The following is an 8,690-nucleotide window of genomic DNA, read 5'->3' on the forward strand; positions in this document are numbered from 1 at the left end:
CGCTACTTACTTCTGCTTATAAATAAGAAGGGATCCGTTCCAATTTACAATGCAGCATGCCTACATCTAAAAATAATGACATTAAATATGTAACAATTCAGTGAGCCATTTGTCAACATTTTAGCTTAGTTGGAGAAAAGAGAAGAGTGAAACCAGCCTTGCATTAATAATTCAGCCCTGCCAGGCTGTGGCCATGAAGGGAAGGAAGGGAGCAGCAGGGAACGCTTGATCCATCCACACAACCCTCCTTTGCTTCCTTTCCAAAGCATGTCTGAGTCCTCGGCTTCCTTGCAGGAGTCCAAATTTCAAAGCCCCAATTCTGATCTGAAATATGATGAGAAGATGGAGGGTGATTCACTCTACAGTAGCAGGCCTGTGAAGATGGTGTTTTTTGCTTAATGATAGGTCTGGTCTGTCGGCATAAGTTAAAAGAATTATAACAATCATAATAAAAATATAATAGGTTGTGAGTATCAGTATAGTGAAGAATGCTAACATCAGTGTAATAATGTGATGACAGTTCTACACAAGACAGTTCAAATTGCAAAGGAGGCAGTCAAATGGCATCCTATTTTCTAAAAAAACAGAGACATATACTATTAAAATAGAATCCCAGCAAGTAGTCTGAATCTGCAAAGATGAAGTCAGAAAAGCTACGACTAAGAATGAACTAGGAACAGATACCAAAAATAATTTTTAAAAGCTTATTTCAACATGTAAGAAATAAGAAAGGCAAGGAAATAATTGGTCTAGCAATGGGAGAAGGTGGTGAGGAGATGACGGGCAGCAGGCAGAATGATAAGACAACTGCTCAGAACAAATTTCCTCACATATTCAAAATATTACTGTGTATGTTTACATATTGTCCCAGCTTGTCACCATCTCTTTTGCTCAACTTTGCTTCTTAAGTCACTTTGTTCCTATTATTTCAAGATTGTTTCATTTGCACAGCCCCTCCTGTCCTTCCGGAGGGATGGCAAGTTCTCATTAATACTAATGAGGGCTCTCCCCTGGGGTCCCTGTTGCAGAATTGATTGTCTTACAGCGGGAGGGAGAGGGAGAGAGAGACTATTTTGGAGTACAAGCTTGTTGTTCCCTATTCAGTTTGTCCTTTCCCCTCGAGCATGAAGAGGCTCAATGCTAATTTTCATTGCCTCTGAGTGTCCTGCTTCTTTCTACAAGTGCCTGAAAGTCCCTGGAAATCTCTCTCTCTCTCTCTCTCTCTCTCTCTCTCTCTCTCTCTCTCACACACACACACACACACACACACACACACACACACGTACGCACGCATGTGTTTTCTAGGGGAGAAGTGCAGGGCAGCAGAGTTGTGTGCAGCCAGGGAGCATTTTGATTTCCACAGAAAATGTGCCACTCTGTTTTGTTTTCAAACCAAAGTGGTTCACAAGCATAATCAAAGTGAGGGAAGCATTTGGAAGTCAATATTGTTTCAGGAAAGCAAATAAGTCAATAGGTGTGATCAGAACACAAAGAAATCAGGGAAATCAACGCTGTGCTTATATAAAGATGCAGTAGAATCCCCTCCCCTTTCTGGGCACATGGAGTGGGTGTTCCTGCTTTGCTACAACCCATAATAGGCCCTCAGGGTAGCAGAATGGTTGGGCTGCTTCAATGCAGGCGTTGCACTGAACCGCAAGCCTAGTTTGAGAAGAGCTCTCTTACATTGACTTCAAACCTGTCATCGGATCCCTTCCCACAGCATGTGAGGCCGTGTTTATTTTTCTACCAGAGACTCACTCATCCACTGAATACAGATAACAGGGTTGCAAGGGACCTTGGAGGTCTCCTAGTCCAACCCTCTTCTCAAGCAGGAGACGATGCCATCCTGGGCAAGTGGTTGTCCCGTCTCTTCTTGAAAACCTTCAGTGATGGAGTATCCACAGCCTCTGGAGGTAAGTTGATTAACTGTTCTTAATTAATTTAACACTGTCAGGGATTTTCTTCTTCGTTCTAGGTTGCTTCTCTCCTTGATCAGTTTCCATCCATTGGATCTTGTCTTACCTACCGGTGCTTCGAGAAATAGTTTGCCCTCCTCATCATTGTGGCAGTCCCTCCTCACCTTCTGGAATGCTGCTATCCTCAGGTCTCCCCTAGTCCCTCTTTGCAGTAGACTAGACATTCCCAGTCCCCCCCAACTGGACTTCATACGTTTTAGCCTCTAGCCCCCTAATCCTCCTGGTTGCTCTTCTCTGCACTCTTGCCAGAGTCTCCCATCCGTTACTCCTTGACCTGCCTTCAGGGGTGTCAGAGAATAGGTCAGCCCCCTATTCTCTGTGACAGCCTCTCAAACACGGGGAGGTTGTTAACACGTCACCTTCAGGCCTCCCCTCTGCGCAACATACCTCAGTCCCGCAACTGCTCAACATAGAGCCTGTCGTTCTGTTGGAAGGAGGAGGGGGGAGGATGGCTTGCTGGCATTTTTTGTATGCTTTTGCTGTAACTGTTTGGGAATTAGGGAGGGGGATTATCTTCGGAGACGCAGCGGACTTCCTCCCGCCGGTTCCAGCCTGGTTTCAAGGCCGCCCATGCCCTGAGAGAGAACGGCTATCTGCCTAGCGCCTCAGTGCTCTCAAAACCATCTTGCAAAGGCATCTCATTGGCTGGCCACGGGGACTGGTCAGTGGGGTTGGGTTTGTGCTTTGCATGGGCTTTTCCAGATTCTGCCTGGCTTTACTGCAAGCCCTCCCTTGCAGTCGAAGTTCCTTGGATTCAACTCAATGGAGTGAAGAGTTTTGCCTTCCTGAGAGACCCCCTGGGGCAGGTCCTGACACTTCCTGCATTTTCTACAAAGTCCCTGCCAGCTTGGTGTCATCTGCAAATTTGATGAAGATCTTCCCTCATATAAATCATTCGTGACAATATTGGGGAGTACTGGGCCTAAAACGGAGTACCCCCCCCTGCTTACTTGGATGGACTAGAAGGCCTCCGAGGCCCCTCCCGACTCTGTTATTCTATTCTATTCCCTCCGTGTATACCGAGTTCCACTGAGAACTACAAACGGGATGCAGCTGGTCAGACACCTGGTGATGATCCTGACTATCCCACGGTTCTATCTTACCAAGACGTAGGCAGTCATCCACTTTGTCTCCAGGGCTTCCCGGAGTCCACTTGTATTGCGCCCAAGGCCTTTCCCTTGGAGGCCACAAATGGATCCCTGTGTCAAAGTCCACCCGTCTTCTAACATACGCTCAGTCTGAAACCCACTGGGATAGCAATGTGGCTTTTCTTGCATTCAATAACCTGAGCAGGAGAATTTGTTTACTATTTTCATTTTATTGTAGTAATAATGATTGCTAAAGAGTACAAGTGAAAGCTACGGATGAAAAATACTACATTTTGGGATCATCTCAATCCCAGGTTGACAGAATGAGAAATGCTTCTTTTTAAAAAAGAAATCCCAGCTGGATGGATACTAGCAGATCTCATTATCATATCACTAGCTATTTTTGAATGCACCAGTTTTTTGAATCAGCAGATGCTGTGTGCATAGAAAATGGCGCAAAGGAAATGATCAGACACATCCTCTTGCAAATAAGGTTTCATTAAAATTGTTTACATAGCCAATTTGTCATTTTCAGGGGAAGAAGAACCTCTGAAGAGCTAAAGAGGCACTGGGATTCCAGGCATAACAGACATAATTCAAATAACATGACTGAAAAAGAGAACCGCTTATTTGTTCTCCGGGAGACAAGGTGTCTTCAATCACTTCAGGTAATCAGCTCCAGGCTTCTGGCCCAGAGCCAGCAACCTCCTCCTCCTCCACCTTCGCTAGACAGGTTACAATAAGGCCCCAAGGGGACCTGCCTGTGGCCTGCACTGAGGAGCAATTTCAGCTGCTTTTTCAATGCTATCTGATAACTAAAGTCACATTTATATTAAGCCAGAATCCAGACCAGGATGTAGTGACTGTTTGCAGACCTCAGAGATAACGGTTTATAGAGATAATCTCTGAGGTCTGCAAACAGTCACTTTGGCCAGAAGGGAAGCCACGTAGCTCTAAATCAGTAAGCAAGCCAGCAAGCAAGCAAGCAACTTAACGGTTCAGGACTATTCCTGCAGGACTATCTTGGCAACCCACAGCATGAAAGTTCAGTGGATGCTGAAGCACAAAGCGCTCAACCCTGCTTTAGCCTAGTTTAGTGGGTGATGCAAACCAGCCTTCCCCACCGAGTCCTGCCCAGGGAGCCCCTGTGGGTTTGGGACTTCCAGGGGGTCTCGCCAGGATCCTTTCTCCGCCACTAACTGACCAGCCTGGCCAGCTTTTAGTCTTGAACAGAGAGAATCATGTCAGGTCCACCTTTGGGGATTGAAGGTGGGTTTGACCGGATCAAGTCTGCACCCAGGGCTACGGGGAACACCGCTGAGAACCCCAGCACGGCAGGGGGGATGCAGGGGAGCTGTCCGACTAGAACCTGAAACCCCAGGATCTCAGGAGCTGGAAGGGGGCTGGAGGCCTTCGCACGTTCAAGGCAGGGACCCAGATTCGAGCATCTCCAGCAGAAGACGGGACATCCTGTGGTTCTTGAGCACATCCAGAAATGGGGGCCACATCCCCTCTCTGAGCTGCAGGGCAAATACGCTGCATTGCTGGATGATTTACAAGGTACGAAGCCTCTGTCCCTCGGTGGCTTTGCCCTCCCTCTCTGGGCCGTCCCTCTCCCCAGAGTGGAGGGGGCAGCCAAGAGCCAGAGCCACCTTTCCGGGGGCACGGCAGGCATTCAGACCGGACCGGGATGGACTCAGCTGGCCCCAGAGACCAGGCCAGGCTGCTGACCCCTTGCTGCCAGGCCTCCCCGTGGGGGATGGGAGGGGGGGCTCCTGGCACCAAATTACCTCAGTTCTGTTTTTCCTGCTCCTGGTTTTTTTTTGGGGGGGGGGCTTCTTTGCTGTCACCCTGAGTCGGGGTGGGGGGGGGTTGGAATAAAGAGCAGGCCTATTTTCAGGAAGGATTGTTGGGTAGGATGTTGGCCCGTCTCTAATCCAGAGGAAGATGGCAATCAGAGGGGAAGCAGCTGGCGATCTGTTTCTTTCCTTCTTTTTCCCACCGCAGAGCCAAGCGGCAGACAGTCGCTCCCTCCTGGTCACCTGGAGGGGCTGTTGAGGGTGAATTATTTCAGCTGCATTGATGGACTAGAAGAAACCAGATGCATTTGAGCGACATCGAGGCTCCCCCACCCACAACTGCCTTGAAATCTGGCAGTGGGGCTTTTTTTTATTTATTATCGATTAAGCGAAGAAGCTCCCAAAACCTGTAAACTCTTAATAATGATGATGTGTGTATGTGTGTCTGTGTGTGTGTGGATTGACAGGAAAAGCTTAAAGGGCCCTCCTCATCCTCTGACAATTCAGGGAGACTATGCGACAGTGGCGTGCTCCTCACCCTTGGGGACTTTCTGGTGGGCCTGGGCTTCAGGGCCCAGAATTCAGCGAACTCTGCTGGGGAATTCTGGGTATCCAAGTCCCCACACGAACTAAGTCAGAGCCAGGCTTAGAGTTTCCGGATCCCATCAAACTGCGGTCCGAGAGCTGCTTCGCCATCAGCCTGGCTGCAGCAGCGCCCCCGTCCTCCCCAGGTCCCTGGCCCCCTGCCCGCCTGGTGGCCTGGGCCTGGGCTGTCAGGCTGGGCCCCGGTGGGCAAGGAAGAGGGAGGGAGCCTGACTCTTCTGCCACCCATGGCAGAATGGCCGGGCACCAGTGGCGGAGGGCCCTAGGCATGGCTTGCCCACCGCAGGGGCTCCAATGGGAGTGGGGCAAGGCCCCCCCTCTAATCTGACCCCAGTAGAAGCTGCCCTGAAGGACCCACAGTGGGGCTTTGGCAGCAAAATCCCATTCAGCAACCTCAGAAGCCGAGCGGAGCGTCTCCCAGGGGCTCATCGTCCCTCCAGGCTCCTTCGCTGCAGGATCACCAGCCAAAGGAAAAGGAGGCCAGAGCAGTGCTAGAAAGCCCACTTCTCCCCCGATATAGGCCCAGCTGACAAGCAAGAGCGAAGCCCCTCTGCCGCCAGCCTGGCCTCTGAAGGCAGAACTAGATCAAGATCTACCGGATCACCGCCACGAGGAGGCCAGGCCAGCCTTGCTCTGCTCTTGCCCCACAACCTCTGGGGGCCCAGGCACCCTGGCTTGGCATGCGGGGTGCAGAGCGGGAGCAGCAGCAGCGGGGTGAGGCCAGGTTTGCAGCTGCTGCGCCCCAATGATGCCAGCCTGACCCCTCGGGAAGGACCCCCTAAGAAAGCGGGAGTCCTTTTTGGGCTTGGCCAGGCCGTCATTCAGGAGTTCCTGCTAGCCCCCCCTCCCCCCGGAGCCCTGGAGAAGAAGTCTGCTGTCTTCTCCGCGGCACCCCTGGCGCTGTTGGATGAGTCTTATCTGCTGCCCCACTGGTTTATGGTGCGGCTCCTTATTAAAATAAGAATGCGCCATCTGTCATGCCAAACAACTCCAGGTGGTACACAGCATTCAAGTGTCTTTTTAATAGTAGAGGATGCAATAAAACACCAATTAGGGAAGGAACACGAGAGAAACAGTGATCAAGAGTCGGAGAGCTGAATCCCCCGGAGACGCTAACTGCCAAGGAAGGCGCTGCTTCTGTCGGAAACCCTCCGCGGCCTCTTGGTTCTTCTCCCGGGGATCAAAGTCCTTGATGCCTTTCGATCATGGGATGGGGCTTTGACCTGGACCGGGATCCCACAGGCTTAGACTTCCAAACCTTCAAACTGGAAGGGAGCCTTGAGACCATCCAGTCCAACCCCTTTCTCAGCACAGGAATCCAAGCTCAAGCATGACTCTCAGCCTTTGCTGGGACGCCTCCTCCAGTGAAGGAGGGAACTGCTAGAAAGGGGCTCCCCCCGCACCCCACCCCCGTCAGCCTTCAAGACGCTTTTCCAGTAAACGTTTCTTTTCTCTATAACAGTGGAGTCCAAGAGTGTCTTTCTTGGATTTTGAATGGAGCACCATCACACACACACACACACACACACACACCCCACCCCACCCCACATATGCAGTTGGGATCTCCCATCCTTCCTTCCTCAGACCCATCACTTCATACCCTGCACAAGTTTGGAAGTTCCACACAAGACGCCTTACTCTCCCCTCCCCTCCCTCTTCACAGCACTGAGGTCTGCAAGGGCCTCTCGGAGGTCCGTGGGTTTCGGTTTTCTGCTTTTTTAAAAAAATGCACTTTATTTAAATCTAATTTATATAGCGCTATTTGCATTTAATCCAATTTCATTAAGGTTTGTTTTTTCCTCTATAAATTCAGAATATTTTAATATAATTTTATTGATTTTCAGAAAAAAACAAGTTTAAAAGATAAGCAACAAAACCCTGTAAGTCCGCCAGAGTTCCTTTTCTGTCATTCAGATTCAAAGTCGTGCTTCTTATTACTCAAAATCATGGATCATCATCCAATACGATTCAGTTTGGTGGTGAGAAAACTTTGGTCCGGCACTAGGCAAGGCCCAAGGGCCCAAGGATGATTAGGAGGCTGGAGGCTACAACCTATGAAGAATGGTTGCAGGAATCGGGGATGTCTAATCTCCTGAAAAGAAGGACCAGGGATGACTCGATAGCAGTAGTCCAGTATTTGAGGGGCTGCCATAAAGAAGGGGGGGGGGGTCCAACTATTCTCCAAACCACCAGAAGTCAAGAAACGAAGTACAGACACTAATCAAGGAGAGAAGCAACCTAGAACTCGGGAGAAATTTCCTGACAGTGTGAACAATTAACCAGTGGAACTGCTTTGCCTCCAGAAGCTGTGGGGGCTTCATGACTGGAGGTTTCCAAGGAGAGACTGGACGGCCTCGGGCCTGAAATGGGATAGGGTCTCCTGCTTCAGCAAGGGGTTAGACTAGAAGACCTCCGAGCCCTTCCAGCTCTATGACGTTATTCTGTTAATTGCTTATCTCAGAATTCAGTCCTCGTGTCATGTCTGCTGTGACACGAGGCAGCAGCCGCTCAATAGGGATCTAACCCCAGGGAGGAGCCGCCTTGGAGCTGAGGGAGGGGTCTCTGGGTGGCGTGTCCACTGCCGGTGCCCCTTCAGCTGCAAGGTGGGAGCTGTACCACAAAATGACCCCCACCGGTTTGGGCAGCTTCCAAAATCAGCTAATGCGGAGGGGAGGCTCCCACCCAGCAGAATCCTTGGTTTCTCTGCTGGGGGAGTGGGGGAGGGGAGCCGTCCTTCCAAACTTTGGATCCGTATCAACTGGGGGGGGGGGTTCCATGGAGGCTTGTGAGGAGACGAGAGGAGCCCGGCTCGTGCCTAGAAACGGGCAACAGCAGAGATGCAGCTCAGCGCCTTTGAGGCCCAGCAGCTAAGGAGATCGAAGGGAGGGTGTCGAAACCCCCCCCCCCAAGGCAGGCAGGCAGGCAGGAAGGCAGGCAGGCAGGCAGTCACAGCCAGTGAAGCAGATGGCTGCCTTGCACCGGGGAATCGGTGGCTCCCGGGACGGGCACCCTCTCCGCCCCCAATGGCAACCAGGAGGGAGGAAGGGGAAGAAGTGGCAGCAGCCTCGGGACACCCCCAATCCCCAACTCCCCTGGGCCTGGTCTCTTCTGCCTGGCAGACCCCCCGTCCCCGTCCCCCCCGGCCTCTCCACAGACCTCTAGCCTGGCCCTGCAAGAGGAGGAGCCAGCTGGCCGCAGGGGAGGCCAAAGAGGAGCGCTCAGCC

The sequence above is a fragment of the Pseudonaja textilis genome, chromosome 9, assembly GCF_049901715.1.
Source record: "Pseudonaja textilis isolate UNSWEBS1 chromosome 9, rPseTex1.2, whole genome shotgun sequence".
Lineage (NCBI taxonomy): Eukaryota > Metazoa > Chordata > Lepidosauria > Squamata > Elapidae > Pseudonaja > Pseudonaja textilis.